A 17,167-nucleotide genomic window follows, 5' to 3' on the forward strand; every position below is an offset into this window, starting at 1 on the left:
GGACTTGGGAAGAAATAATGGCAGGAGACAATAGACTGCCATGGAAGCAGGCGGAAGCAGCGAAGGAGGGACAGCGACAAAGTCGGGGAGGAAGGCCACAGAAACCCCAATAAAAAATTTGGTTGGGGGCACATGGAGCAGTGGGCGGAGCCAAGGAGTGAACCAGAGTCAGTCTGGGAGAAGAAGGAGACATTGGAGGAGAGAGAAAAGGGAGAGTTGTTGAGTTGGTGGAGGATGCACGGATTTGGACTAAAGGAACGTGTTATCAGTTTGGTGCCACATGAGTCAGCTCCCCGTACTCGTCATGAGAAGTGTGTTAAAGTTGCGGAACAATTGATGCCGGCTATACGCACCAGGTCTCCAATGCACCTTCACAACCCAGTATGTCCTGTGCCTGCTCCTCACACTCTCCTTCAAGTGCGCTTTCCATGTCAGGTGCGTCCTGTTCCTGCTCCTCGCACTCTCCTTGGAGTGCATGTCCACAGTCCAGTACGTCCTGTGCCTCCTCCCCGCACTCGCCCTGAGGTGCGTGTCATCAGCCCGGTACCACCAGTGCCGGTCCCATGCATCAGGCCTCCAGTGTGCCTCCACAGTCCAGTACGTCCTGTGCCTCCCCGCACTCGACCTGAGGTGCGTGTCACCAGCCCGATGCCACCTGTTCCCGGTCCCACGCATCAGGCCTCCAGTGCGCCTCCACAGTCCAGTACGTCCTGTGCCTGCTCCTCGCGCTCATCCTGAGGTGTATGTCACCAGCCTGGTACCACCAGTGCCGGCCCCACGCACCAAGCTTCCGGGGACAGTTCCCAGTCCAGAGCTTCCGACGACAGTTCCCAGTCCTGAGATGGTCCACCGTCCGGAACCTCCTGCGACGGTCCACGGTCCAGAACCTCCAGCTCCAGGGCAGGAGCCTTCCTCTGCGCCGAGGCCCAGTCCGAGCATGGCGTCCAGTCCTGCTCCATGGCAGGAGCCTTCCTCTGGGCCGATGCCCAGTTCAAGCACGGCGTCCAGTCCAGCTCCATGGCAGGAGCCCTTCTCTGCGCTGATGCCCAGTCCAGGCACGGTGTCCAGTCACGCTCCATGGCAGGAGCCTTCCTCTGCGCCGGTGCCATTCTACCCGGTACCGCAAGGGAGTGGGTACTTCTCCCCGCACTGGAGCCGCCCCCGACGTTAGATGCCCACCCGGACCCTCCCCTACTGAGTCTGGTTTGAGTCCACACCTTTGGGGGGGGGGGGGGGGGATACTGTCACGCCCTGACCATAGAAAGCCTTTATTCTCAATGCTGGTTAGGTCGGGGTGTGACTAGGGTGGGTTATTAGGTTATTGTATGTCTATGTTGGCCTGGTATGGTTCCCAATCAGAGACAGCTGTTTATCGTTGTCTCTGTTTGGGGATCATATTTAGGCAGCCATTTTCCCCACTGTGTTTTGTGGGATCTTGTTTGTGTGTAGTGGCCTGTGAGCACTCCATGACTTCACGTTTTCGTAGTTTTTTTGTTGCTCTTTATTGTTTTTGTGAGTTTCAAATCATAATCAGCTGACCTCTAGTATTGAGAACCTTGCTGGTGGTGTCGAGGCGGTGGAGAAGGCGGAAGATTTCCTTCATGGTCGTACCCAGTGGAGCCAGCTGGTCGTGGAGTACGGTGTCCATTTCCCAACAATTGTGGTATTACAAAGAGAAGGTAAATGAAGTAAAATAGGTTACGCATCATTCTTTGATAATTAATATATTGTTCAAACATGTTTCAAATATACGATGTAAAGAGACCATACTCTCACTTGTTACAATAATCTGCTCAGAGTGGATTGTGAAGCATGAAGCAAAATGATTGCAGACACTTTTTGCCAAGTCATTCTTCGTTTGTGTGCCTGCCAGGGGTGTATATTTAGATGGAAACTGAGATGTTGTTCCACCTCTAGCCTGGGAGAGGTGCTCAGTGAGGCATACATCCAGGTCATGTGATCCCAACATGAAACAGCAAAAGCCTTACTACTGAACATAGACACTGACAATAACAGCCCACTAATTGGACCAGTTCAGATGTTTTCACTGCTTTGAATGAGTGGTTGAATTTAAAGTATGGAAACATCTGATCATGTTTACATTTTGAGTGAACTATCCCTTTAATCCTGTATTGGCACATGACTTGCTGCACTTACATAGTACCAAGTTGGAGATCTACCTCTTGAGGGAAGTTTCACACACATCTTTAGATCCATGCACTAAGAGGAGAAGGGGGATATCAATAACCTCCTACTTTACACATTATTATGATACGCAGAATTATTCATCAATAACTAACCAATGTAAACATGACAAGCTCATTTTAAAGAGCAACACGTGCACTTGGGTATACTTAATGATGAATGCACAGCCATCATTGTTGTGTAAAAGGACTTCTGCAGCTGCAGCTCCAACTGCTTATTTAACCTCTAATTCACCTTCCCCTTTCAACAAATGTACTGCTTGCATAAGATCAGATATACAGTGAGCTCCAAAAGTATTGGGACAGTGACACTTTGGATTTGAAATTATACAAGGACTATGGGGTTAAAGTGCAGACTGTCCACTTTCATCTTTGGGGGTATTTTCATTCATATCGGGTGAACCATTTAGAAATTACAGCACTTTTAGTACATAGTCGCCACATTTTAGGGGACCAAATGTATTGGGACAAATTCACTTGTGGTTAAAAAGTTTAGTATTTGGTCCCATATTCCTAGCACACAATGGTTACATCAAGCTTGTAAACTCTACACAGTAAATTTGAAAGTGTTGATTTAACAGTGTTAAATGTAACACTGTCGGCAAGTACATATGGCCCCACTCTACACAGAGTAAAAAGTGATCAAAGTGTTACATTTCTAGTGTTGAGTTAAAACTGAGGAGTGCAAAAAGTTAACACTGCACTATACTGGCCGGTGTTATAAAATGTAACAATAAGAGGTAATCAACACTTTGAGTGTTATGGTGACACTCACGAGTGTTGATCTAGGGTGACTCCTTTTAGAGTAAAAATGTGTTTACTCTATACAGTGTTCATTTATTTACTCTTCCCCCATGTAAATATAAATTATATTTTGTAAAAGCACTTGGAATTTCACAATAAACTCAAGCAAAGCTGTTTCAACATTCAAATATGTGTATTATGACCAGCCCTGGCTTAAACTGTTATCAAGTAAGAGTACAATGTAGTCAAAAGAATCCCTTGCTCCATATGACATGAGCAAATGAAAAGGTTTGTGGTAAATGATATCATTTACATGAAATACCTTGCATGGTGGACTTTGCTTCAAAACAACTTTAAATGCATGCAAATGATCATCAAAACATAAGGTTTCAAGAGCTGACTCAACCCCCAAAATCATGTTCCTCTTTCAGAACAATAGCCTTTCACTGACTACTTCACCAGATATGACCAAATCAAGACGATATTCTGTACCATGGTGCTATACCCATTTAACTGACAAAACATGTGTGCACTGAGACATTCAGCTTGGCAGCAATCTAATGGCTTTCTTTCAGCTCATTGAGCCTTGACATATTTCCTGGACCTATAGCTAGTCTATCACCCGACTGAACGTTTCCCAATTATATGCCATGTCATTTTGGTGTTTCTTGGTTAAGGTCATTAAAACTCTTCAGTTGCTTTTTATAGAAATTATGTTTAGCCTCGTAGGGCATACACCACGAATGAAGAATGGGCCCAATATTCCTTATACGACGAGGATAATGCATCATGAAGTGGTGTTTCGGTAACAGATTTATATCAGGATACACAAAAAGCCTATGATGTTTAGCAATGAAGTGTGTCAGATAGATAGTCATGCCCTCTATTAGTATAGGAGAAAACACAATATTTACCATGTGTAGTAGTAACAAAAGCAGCTGCCAGTATTTATCATCTTTCTGTACCAGATCACCAAATATCAATGGCAAATTACAGAAAAGACACCAAGACTGAATAGCCTTTAGACCCAAATCATTGCCCCCATCATCCAATTTGAGTGCAGGTAGAAAATTCCTCCTCTCTGTGTAGCCATAGTAAAATGAACGAACTCTACCGTACACATCTTTAGCAGTCACAAAGTTGGCTTGTATATATTGTAACACAAGTTACCTCAAGTTGTGCAAATCCTACTAAAATGTCATGCATTATATCAACAGAAAAATTGTCTGTAGTATTGAAGCACTGCATAGAGTTCAATAAGCAAGCATGCTTCACACTGTACACATGAGGTAGTGTTGAGTTTGACTGAATAGTTTGACAATGGTCTGAGTGCATTTCCCAGTGTGGCAAAAACAGCAACAATAACGAGCACTAAATGACTCCACAAAACCGAACAGGTAATGTATACCAAGATTACGACCACTGAAGAAGGCAACTTCAATACCCTCAGTCTCAAGCACTTTCAAATCACTTACTATTGGCTCAAGAATGGAATCCAATCCATAAGTTTTAAGGTCCTGGGTATGGAAAAGTGCGCATAAGTGAATATTTACCTAAATTAAATTCAACTTTGGGGTAACATTTCTCAAAGTAAACTATATACCTTCCAACTTGTGAATATCCTTTTTTGATCCCAATGGATCAAATTAGCGGTCTCAAAGTCATAAGAATTGAATTTGCAACGCATTTTTCTCTTTAGAAAAGAGAGGATGTCTCTTGATATATAGTCCATCTTCCAAATCAAAGTTAACTCCATCTTTAAAAAAGCTCTGAGCTCAGCAACCCTTGGAGTCTCCTTAACCTTCCCAATGTCTATGTTGTACACAATTGTTTGTATGAAGGTGTACATGTTGCGCAGCATTCTATTGTAAGCAGTACCAAGAACAAAGTGAGTCTTGCAAAGCTCATCGAAGGCAACAAGAGCTCTCATTGACTTGCACAGCAAGGCTCGCTTGTCCAGGATGATGAAGTAAGCATGGATGCTGCTCTTCCTGGTCCCGACTGCAATAAGATATGGTTGGCGGCTCTGGTCAATCGCATCAAGGTGCTCCTGGATACTGGTTCCTGCCTGAAGAAGACAAAAACTAACACCATCATTAGTTCATCATAACGGCTGCAGCACTGTCCATGAATAAGAATGTCAATACAAACCTTTTGGAATATGACAAGATGCTGTTCAACATCTCGGTCCCCAAGGCAAAAACCCTGTGCTACCCAGGAGCACGAGTACAGGACATAAGGCTGCTTCCGACTGTTCTACCATAGATGCCGGGAGCTGACACTATTGTAGTCCATGGTGGGTCAAACAATATTAGGAGGCCTAGCTCGAAACATTTGAAAATGGATTTTAAAGAACTGATTTTAGCATTAAAAGACTCCAAAAAATGGCCAATAATTTCAGGTCCACGGGTGTAAAAGATTCAGCAGACTGCTGGAATTACACATCTGGCTAAAAGACTACTGCAGCTCTGCTGGAGTCACTTTTATTGATAACTTTGACACCTTCTGGAAACAGAAGATACTCGACAGGAATGATGGAGTCCATCTAAATCATCTGACCTTCCTGGACTCTGTCCACCCATTTCAAGGCTGCATGGAAACAATGACTGGTAAATGATCAGTTAATTCCTACCATTGCGACAATGAGTCATAATGCTGCATCAAATGTACATGATCTTAAGGGCATTGGTAAACACAATGTAAGTAATTTAATGTATGTACTCCTAATTGCACCGAATACATCTGTTTATCCTACAGTGATTGTAAGCAGTAATCATGAGCTTATACACCAGAGTTACACTGTTAGCACTGAGACGGTGTGCAATAGTAGGAAGACCCCTTTATGCAGCTCACCCTGCACTATCAGTTCCAATGTAAATGACATGAGTAAGTCTACCTCTGATAAGCTTCCCAGTAAAGCATTAAAAACAATCAAGCAACCCAGAAAAGTGCTAGAAATAGCCCATATTAATATATGTAGCCTAAGAAACAAGGTCCATGAAGTCAATAACTTGCATGTAAACAGATTACATTCATATTCTGACTCTCTGAAACTCACTTAGATAATACCTTTGATGATACAGTGGTAGCAATACATGGTTATAACATCTACCGAAAATACAGAAATGCCAACGGGAGGCGGTGTTGTGGTCTATATTCAGAACCACATTCCTGTAAAGCTTAGAGACGATCTAATGTGAAATACTGTTGAAGTAATATGGCTACAGGTTCATCTGCTTCACCTAAAGCTCATTCTTGTGGGAAGCTGCTATAGACCACCAAGTGCTAACAGTCAGTATCTGGATAATATGTGTGAAATGCTTGATAATGTATGTGATATCGACAGAGAAGTATATTTTCTGTGTGATTTAAATATTGTCTGGCTATCATCAAGCTGCCAACTCAGGAAAAAACTTCAAACTGTAACCAGTGCCTGCAACCTGGATCAGGTTGTCAGTCAACCTATCAGGGTAGTTACAAACAGCACAGGAATTAAATCATCAACATGTATTGATCACATTTTTAATAACGCTGCAGATATTTGCTTTAAAGCAGTATCCAATCCATAGGATGTAGTGATCACAATATAATAGCCATATTAAAAACCAACCATAGTGTATAAGAGGTCATACAATAAGTTTGTAGTGATTCCTATGTTGATGTGAAGAATATTTGCTGGTCTGTGGTGTGTAATGAGGAGCAACTTGATGCAATTATGAAACTACTTATTCCAGTTACTAATAAGCACGCACCCATTAAGAAAATGATTGTAAAAACTGTTAAATCCCCTTGGATTGATGAGGAATTGAAAAATTGTATGGTTGAGAGCAATGAGGCAAAAAGGTATGGCAATTATGTCTGGCAGCCCAACTGATTGGCAAATGTACTGCAAATTAAGAAATCATGTGACTAAACTAAATAAAAAGAAACTACACCATGAAACAAAGAAATTATATAAAGAATGATAGTAAAAAGCTTTGGGGCACCTTAAATGAAATTCTGGGGAAAAAAGCCAACTCGGCTCCTTCATTTATTGAATCAGATGGCTCATTCATCACAAAGCCCACTCATATTGCAAACTACTTTAATTACTTTTTCATTGGCAACATAAGCAAACTTAGGGAATGACATGCCAGCAACAGACGCTGACACCACACATCCAAGTATATCGGACCAAATTCTGAAAAACAAGAATTGTACTTTTGAATTCCGTAAAGTCAGTGTGGTATAGGTGAAAAAAATATTGTTGTCTATCAACAATGACAAGCCACCGGGGTCTGACAATCTAGATGGAAAATTACTGAGGATAATAGCAGACGATAATGCCCCTCCTATTTGCCACATCTTCAATTTAAGCCTACTAGAGAGCATGTGCCCTCAGGCCTGGAGGGAAGCTAAAGTCAATTCCACTACCCAAGAATAGTAAAGCCCCCTTTACTGGCTCAAATAGCTGACCAATCAGCCTGTTACCAACCCTTAGTAAACGACTGGGAAAAAAACACGTTTGACCAGATACAATGCTATTTTACAGTAAACAAATTGACAACAGAATTTCAGCATGCTTATAGGGAAGGACACTCAACAAGCACAGCACTTGACTGATGACTGATGATTGGCTGAGAGAAATTGATGACTAAATGATTGTGATGGGTGTCTTATTAGACTTCATTGCAGCTTTTGACATTATTGATCATAGTCGGCTGCTGGAAAAGCTTGTGTGTTATGACTTTACACCCCTTGCTATAATGTGGATAAAGAATTAGTTGTCTAACAGAACACAGAGGGTGTTCATTAATGGAAGTCTATAAAATAGAATCCAATTAGAATCAGGAATTCCACAGGGTAGCTGTTTAGGCCCCTTGCTTTTTAAAATTTTTACGAACGATGTGCCACTGACTTTGAGTAAAGCCAGAGTTTCTATGTATGCGGATGACTCAACCCTATACACGTCAGCTACTACAGGGACTGAAATGACTGCAACACTCAACAAAGAGCTGCAGTTAGTTTCAGAGTGGGTGGCAAGGAATAAGTTAGCCCTAAATATTTCTAAAACTAAAAGCATTGTATTTGGAACAAAACACTCACTATACCCTAAACCTCAACTAAATCTTGTAATAAATAATGTGGAAATTGAGTAAGTTGAGATGACTAAACTGCTTAGAGTAAAACTAGATTGTAAACAGTCATGGTCAAAACAAATTGATTCCGTAGTAGCTAAGATGGGGAGAAGTCTGTCTACAATAAAGCGATGCTCTGCCTTCTTAACAACACTATCAACAAGGCAGGTCCTACAGGTCCTAGTTTTGTCGCACCTGAACTATTGTTCAGTCGTGTGGTTAGGTTTCACAAAAAAATGACTTAGGAAAATTGCAATTGGCTCAGAACAGGGCAGCACTGCTTGCCCTTGGATGTACACAGAGAGCTAATATTAATAATATGCATGTCAATCTTTCCTGGCTGAAAGTGGAGGAGAGATTGACTTCATCACTACTTTTATTTATGAGCGGTATTCACATGTTGAATGCACCGAGCTGTCTGTCTAAACTACTCGCACACAGCTCGGACACTCATGCATACCCCACAAGACATGCCACAAGAGGTCTCTTCACAGTCCCCAAGTCCAGAACAGACTATGGGAGGCACACAGTACTACATAGAGCCATGACTACATGGAACTCTATTCCGCATCAAGTAACTGTCACAACTGCCGCCGAAGTCGGCTCCTCTCCTTGTTCGGGCGGCGTTTGGTGGTCGACGTCACCGGATTTCTAGCCATCACCATCGCCACTCCATTTTTCATTTATCCATTTGTTTTGTCTTGTTCCCTGCACACCTGGTTTTCATTTCCCAATCACACTGCATGTATTTATTCCTCTGTTCCCCCTCATGTCTTTGTGTGAAATAGTTTGTGTTACGTGTTTATTGTTGACGCGCCAGACTGGTTTGCCTATACCGTGTTGTTCACGAAGATGTTTGTTAAACATAAATTGTGACATTTTTGCGCATTTTGCACTTTTGCCTATAGGCTGGAGGTTTTTGACACAGTTGCGTCCTTCTGTTGGTATCTCCTGCCTCAATAAAGTGTGCCCCTGTTCACAACTCTCTGCCCTCCTGCACCTGACTTCGCTACCAGTACGCACACACCTGACAGTAACTGACGCAAGCAATAAAATTAGATTAAAAACAGATTTAAAAAAAACACACCTTATGGAACAGCGGGCACTGTGAAGCAACAAACATTGGCACAGACACATGCATACACACACACACACGATAACATACGCACTATACATACACATGGATTTAGTACTGCAGATATGTGGTAGTGGTGGAGTAGGGGCCTGAGGGCACACAGTGTGTTGTGAAATCTGTGAATGTATTGAAAATGTTTTAAAATTGTATAAACTGCCTTAATTTTGCTGGATCCCAGGAAGAATAGCTGCTGCTTTGGCAGCAGCTAATGGGGATCCATAACAAATACAAAAACAACCACAAATCGGTTCAACATGTCTCAGAACACATCATTGACCAGGGCCTGGAACACTGCAGGAGCGTTTGTCAATCCGAATGGCATCACCAGGTACTTGTAGTGCCCGTTAACCATGTTAAAGGCATTCTTCCACTCATCTCCTTCCCGTATCCAAACCAGATGTTAGGCGTTCCGAAGGTTTAACTTGGAAAAGATGATCGCCCCCTGGAGAGCCTCAAATGCTGAGGAGGTGAGTGGTAGCGGGTAACTTTAGACTTAGACAAGACATCCTAACCTCTAATACAGGACATATTCCATGAAATAGAGGGGTAAACACCTGACAGGTGTTTCTGATCGATAAAAAAAAGAAGAGTTTATCTGTCACATCACTGGCAACAGAGTGAGGGTTTGTTTGCTTGACCTCTCATGCCGTTGCATGTGGATCAAAATCAACATTTGTTTGCAAGTAAAGGCAGAGCAAACTACCACAGTCTCTGGCCACTTTTGAGTGAGCAGCACAGCAAAAAGCAGACCACCTATATGAAGGGGCTGTCTGCACATGAGTTGACTGAACTAAGTCATGGAATGATGAGATCAAAATACAGTGAAGTGTATCAGGTAAACCCAAAATGGATGCCCGCACATTAAAGCTGACAGTCTGCACTTTAGCCTCACAGTCATTGTATCATTTCATATCCAAAGTGCTGGAGTACAAAGCCAAAACAACAAAAAATGTCAATGTCCCAATACTTTCGGACTTCACTGTATTGTGATCTCATCATTCCATGACTTAGTTCAAAGTCAACTCATGTGCAGACAGCCACTTCATATAGGTGGTCTGCTTTTTGCGGTGCTGCTTACTCAAATGTGGCCGGAGATTGTGGTGGTTTGCTCTGCCTTTACTTGCAAACAAATGTTGATTTTGATCCACATGCAACGGCATGAGAGGTCAAGCATACAAACCCTCACTCTGTTGCCAGTGATGTGACAGATAAACTTCTTTTTTTTTTATCGATCAGAAACACCTGTCAGGTGTTTACCCCTCTATTTCATAGAAGATGTTGTTCACTGACTTGCCTAGGAAAATAAAGGTAAAACATATATTTTTTTTTAAATGGTCCCTATTCATAACCACAACATAAAACCAACCAACACAGAAACATTTGAATGGCATATAAGAATAACTAACCATATTTACATGGACTTTAATGAATTAGGGAAAGATCTGATCTAGTGATCTATTGGCACTGTCTGTGTTTTGAATTGAACTAGGTAAATTAAATGTTTTTCCAACAATGTGAACATGAATTAAATAATGGTAATAGGATGCCATTAAGAAAAGTAAGTTCATAGGACATTTATTACACCAACAATTGTGGTATTACAATGAGAAGATAAATGAAGTAAAATGGGAAAAATAGGTTACACATTGTTTGATAATTATTTGATATTGTTCAAACCTGTTTCATATATAAGATGTAGAGAGACCATACTCTCACTTGTTACAATAATCTGCTCTGAGTGGATTGTGAAGCATGAAGCAGAACGATTGCAGACACTTTTTTTGCCAAGTCATCCTTCGTTTGTGTTCCTGCCAGGGGTGTATATAATTTAGATGTAAACTGAGATGTTGTTCCACCTCTAGCCTGGGAGAGGTGCTCAGTGAGGCATACCTCCAGGTCATGTGACCCCAACATGACACAGCAAAAGCCTTACTACTGAACATAGACACCTCAGCCAGCTGACAACAGCAGCCCACTTATGGGATCAGGTCAGATGTTTTTAGCTCTTCAATAGTGCCAGGTCAATTCTTTACCCCTCTGACTTAACCATGAATAGATCAAAATAGATGAGGGATGCCAACTGTGACCACACAACACAAAAGTAACTGCTGAGTGTGAGGTTTGTGTCCTGTATACCCCACACAATGAGACTAAGCAGCCAACTTGTTACTTGTGGTCGAAGAGATAACCAAGTGTTTGACCATAAATACCTTATATTGAATACCTGAAGCTTGCTGAAAACAATAATGTGTTATGTTTCTCATGTTACTAAATTTGATTAAACCAAGTATGTTATTATGCATAGTATGGAAAGAGAGATAGAGAGGTCATCTTTTGTTGAGAGGACGATATAGAATGCTGTGTCATTATGGGATCACATTACCCGGAGGTATGCCTCACAGAGCACTTCTCCCAGGCTAGCAGTGGAACAACATCTCGTTTACATCTAAATTTACACCCCTAGTAAGAACATGCACAAAGGATGCCTTGTCAAAAAAGTCTTCAATCATTCTGCTTCGTGCTTCACAATATACTCAGAGCAGATTATTGTTGGAGTAACTTTTATTGTAAATAAGTGTAGAATATGTCTCTAAACACTTCTACATTCATGTGGATACTACACCATGATAACGGATTGAATCGTGAAGAATGAAGATTAGCATTTTTTTGGAGGGGTGGTATGATATTTATGCCTCTAACTCTCTCGCTCTCATTATTCACGATTCACGTAAATTAATTTGTCCCATTACTTTTGGTCCCCTAAAATGTGGGGACTATGTACAAACAATGTTGTAATTTCTAAACGGTTCACCCGATATGGATGAAAATGACATCAAATTAAAGCTGACAGTCTGCACTTTAACCTCAGTCAGCAAATTCCTTGCCTTTTCTGGCCATGATGAGTATATGTTCCCGAAGTAGCCATACAACAAATTACCACGCGCATCTGTAATTTACTTGGGGTTATTATATAGGCTATTATTGTTTTTGTATTGAATTCAAACGATCGGTTTACAGATCCACAACAATTTGCAAATGTTTTTGTCTTTCAGAAACCGCCAGATGCAGCAAATGTCACTGCAAGAGAAAACATTCTGCCAACAACTCCAAAGACATTTGATCAAGTTCGCCATTTATATTTCCTTTAGACACCGTCTTGGCATAATTCCAATATTTCCAAAGCATAGAGTAAATTAAAGCATTGTTATCACGTGCGCACCGTTTTACAACAGGTCTGATTTATAATGAGAAATGTGTATATATGGCGTGCGCCAAGTGTATAAATATTAATATTTTTGTGCATGCAGTCTTTTCAGAAATGGTGCACGCAGATATTTATTGCAAAATTTACGCAACGGTTATAAATGGAGGCCCCAGCTGACAGACGGCAATGGCATATGGTTTACATCGTTGTCATGCTCATCAAACCATTCCGGTCACTCGTGCCCTGTGGATGGGGGCATTGCCATCCTATGGGGGCATAGCCATGGTAGCCAAAATAATGGCCTGCCCAGCATTTTTATACGTGATCGTAAGCATGATTGGATGTTAACTGCATAATTAAATCAGGAACTACACCTGTGTGGACATACCTGCTTTCAATACACTTTGTATCCCTCCTTTACTCAAGTGTTTCCATTATTTTGGCAGTTACCCGTATTTAATTGACGACATATCAGCGGCCTTTGTTCCAAATATCTTTGTGGTGATGCATTGTCACACCAAAACAACAATATGACCAAGAATTATTCCACATTTTTGGACATTGTATGTCAGTGATATTACACAATGGCTTGACAGATACAATGTTTCTGCTTTTGCCAACTCTCTTGTTGCTGTCTTGACAAAAGGTTTGGCAAATTAAAAGTGATGCGTTGTTGAATGCCGAAGCAGTCCACCCAATCATGCAGAAATGTGCAGTAATTACACTAGTAGTACATACTTTTACAGTATGCCTGTTACAACTGTTCAATCAGATTATAATGGTATTCAGATTTAGGTGGAGATAAACCGTTTTGAGATGACTTATTTTCTAAGTAGGAAAACGATCATAAATCAGAAGTCTGTGGTGCAACAGGTCTGCCACAGGTCTGCGTATTTCTGAACTCTATGCTGTGATTGGTTAGTGCTCATCACGATTGCAGTTTCCATGAAATCTTTGAAAATATAATTTGTTTGACCACAGACTGCAGAATAACCCCACAGAATATGCAATCTTGACTATAATCATCAATTTGTGACTGAGGTTGCCTGAACAAAACGTGATAGTGTTATTGGTGTTAATGTGGGTTCTGTTTAGGCCACTCAGGGCATTTTTCAGCAGAACAAATGGTGAAACGCATAAGAAATACAGTATCTTGCTGAGTTTTGTAAACACAGCTCTACAGTGCATTCGGAAAGTATTCAGACCCCTTGACCATTTCCACATGTTGCTATATTACAGCCTTATCCTAAAATTGATTCAATAGTTTTTTTCCCCCTCATCAATGTACACATAATACCCCATAATGACAAAGCAAAAACAGGGTGTTAGGCATTTTTGCAAAAAATAATAAGACTGAAAGAGCACATTTCAATAAGTATTCAGACCCTTTACTCTGTACTTTTTGAAACACATTTGGTAGCGATTGCAGCCTCAAGTCTTCTTGGGTATGACACTGCAAGATTGGCACACCTGTATTTGGGGAGTTTCTCCCATTCTTCTCTGCAGATCTTCTCAAGCTCTGTCAGGTGAGATGGGGATTGTCGGTGCACAGCTATTTTCAGGTCTCTCCAGAGATGTTCGAGCAGGTTCAAGTACAGGCTCTGGCTGGGCCACTCAAGGACATTCAGAGACTTGTCCCGAAACCACTCCTAAGATGTCTTGGCTGTGTGTTTAAGTTTGTTGTCCTGTTGGAAGGTGAACCTTTGCCCCAGTCTGAGGTCCTGGAGATAGGTTTCCATCAAGGATATTTCTGTACATTGCTCTGTTCATCTTTCCCTCGATCCTGACTAGTCTCCCAGTCCCTGCCGCTGAAAAACATCCCCACAACATAATGCTGCCACCACCATGCTTCACCGTAGGGATGGTGCCAGGTTTCCTCCAGATGTGACGCTTTTCATTCATACCAAAGAGTTAAATCTTGGTTTCATCAGACCAAAGAATCTTGCTTCTTATGGTCTGAGATTCCTTTAGTTGCCAAAAGGCAGACTCCAAGCAGGCTGTCATGTGCCTTTTACTGAGGAGTGGCTTCCGTCTGGCCACTACCATAAAGGCCTGATTGGTGGAGTGCTGCAGAGATGGTTGTCCTTCTGGAAGGTTGTCCCTTTTCCACAGAGGAACTCTAGAGCTCTGTCAGAGTGACCATTAGGCTCTTGGTCACCTCCCTGACAAAGGCCCTTCTTCCCCAATTGCTCAGTTTGGCCGGGCGGCAAGCTCTAGGAGCTCTAGAGTCATGGTGGTTCCAAACTTCTTCCATTTAAGAATGTTAGAGGCCATTGTGTTCTTGGGGACCTTCAATTCGGCAGAATGTTTTTCTACCCTTCTCCAGATCTGCACCTCGACAAAATCCTGTCTTGGACCTCTACCGACAATTCATTCGACCTCATGGCTTGCTTTTTTCTCTGACATGCACTATGGGACTTTATTTACACGTGTGTGCCTTTCCAAATCATGTCCAATTAATTTAATTTACCACATTTGGACTCCAATCAAGTTGTAGAAACATCTCAAGGATGACCAATGGAAAAAGAATGCATCTGAGCTCAATTTTGAGTCTCATAGCAAAGGGTCTGAATACTTATGTAAATAAGGTATTTGTTATTTTTTCTTAAAATCCTGTTTTCGCTTTGTCATTATGGGGTATTGTGTGTAGATTGATGACGAAAACAATTAATTTAATACATTTTATAATAAGGTTGTAACTAAACAAAATGTGGAAAAAGTGAAGGGGTCTGAATACTTCCCGAATGTGCTGTATAATGCTTCTTAATGTAATTTCTGCTCGGCATCAGACTAATTTTGTGCTTCAGTTGCACTTCTCCACTTTGGATGAAAATTCATGAACAAGCATTCTATCAACAGACAGTGCTCTTACTGATGTGTTGCTACTTTTCTCTGGTACTTTTCTCAGTGTAGCCAGCCTCTGGTAAAATGCAAGGTTAACTTCAAGCAAAACATTAGGAAATGTAGCTGGCACCATTCTTTCTATCATAAACATATGTTGGACCATTCATAGTTATTTGCAAAAAAGGCCTTGCTTTTTCACTCTAAGAATTGACTTGTGTTGCACTTCTGTTGTCAGCTGATGAAAATGAAGCTATTTTCTTCCGAATATGTTGCACTAATTTATTTTTATTTTAATTTACCTTTATTTAACTAGGCAAGTCAGTTAAGAACAAATTCTTATTTTCAATGAAGGCCTAGGAACAGTGGGTTAACTGCCTGTTCAGGGGCAGAACGACAGATTTGTACCTTGTCAGCTGGGGGGGTTTGAACTTGCAACCTTCCGGTTACTAGTCCAACGCTCTAACCACTAGGTTACCCTGCCACCCCTGTGAAGGAAAACTATAGTTGCATGCCCCTGATCACTCTAGTTAAGCAAAAAAAAAATAATATGGTTGACATTCTATATAAAACACAGGTGAAATGGTTTAAAAACGCAGATTTTTTGATGATCTGTGTTTTGAAAATACGACCCCTTGCGATATAGCCAACTGATAGGGGAAGCTGGTTTAATGACTGATATTAGATTATGTAACAGAGACAGTAATATTATTATCTCCTATCCCCCTTCCTTGCGCATATACATTTGTAGGTTTAGACCCAAATAGACTGACCAACTTTATGCACACATGCACAGAAAATAAACACGCAGTGCTGCTTCAAGCATTGCCCTCCATATAGCCTGCTTGCATGTGCTACACAAAATGATAATTTGTGTTAGTTATGCCACAAGCAATGGATTATCCATCATTTATTATCTTAGTGTTTTATATGTATTTTTCACTTTTCTTCCTGTCAGGTAAGCAAATAGATAGGCTACTGTGCATTTATCTATCTGGGGTAGTCCACATCTGTAACACTTGCCACTGTTTTCTAGTGAGTCCTGGGATACAAAAAGCAATAAAAAATAGTCACTATATATGTCACTAACTATCTGCAACTATATATTTATATTTCTTTATCCCTCTCCCAATACATGCAGTTATTATACGCTGGGTGGTTTGAGCCCTGAATTCTGATTGGCTGAAAGCCATGGTATATCAGACCGTATACCACCGGGTATGACAAAACATTTAGTTGTACTGTTCTAATTACATTGGGGTTTGTGATATATGGCCGTGGTATATTGGCCAGATACCAAACCTCCTCCGGCCTTATTGCTTAATTATATAATTCATATTGTTGTAACAACCACCTAAATCATGGAACCTGTCAGATCTTTTGCAACAATGTATCAATAAGGCCTTTGTTTTGAATGCATTTACATGTATTATTTATATATGCATCATCACGCTGTGCTCGAGTCGTCGACTGGACTGTGCCCTGTGCTTCTGGCTGCTCACTGTATGCAGAGATACTTTTGAGGAGATGGTAAACTCCATTGGAATCGTATTACCGCCTATAGTGTACGTTGCCCAACTATGGCAATGCGCGATGCATTCTGGACGCTATCTCAAAAAAATCTAGCATTTGCATGAATTTCGTCAACAAGAATTACAACATTACAAGTATTTTCCAAGACGTTAGATACGTTACTTGGTATCTGTAATATTGTATATCTTTGGAATCGTGACATTGCGTACTTCCGCGGAAAATAGGCACGTTTCTCGTCTCATTCCCCGACTTTGAGAAGGAATGTGTGACGATTAGTTTAGCAACCATGTGACGCAACATGACAACGTGAACACGATTGGTCGGCAGTCTGCTGGGGTCCATTCATTTCCAAATGGTATTCATATCTCCACCTTTCTGTAATATCTCT

This window comes from Oncorhynchus kisutch, linkage group LG26 (assembly GCF_002021735.2).
Source record: "Oncorhynchus kisutch isolate 150728-3 linkage group LG26, Okis_V2, whole genome shotgun sequence".
Lineage (NCBI taxonomy): Eukaryota > Metazoa > Chordata > Actinopteri > Salmoniformes > Salmonidae > Oncorhynchus > Oncorhynchus kisutch.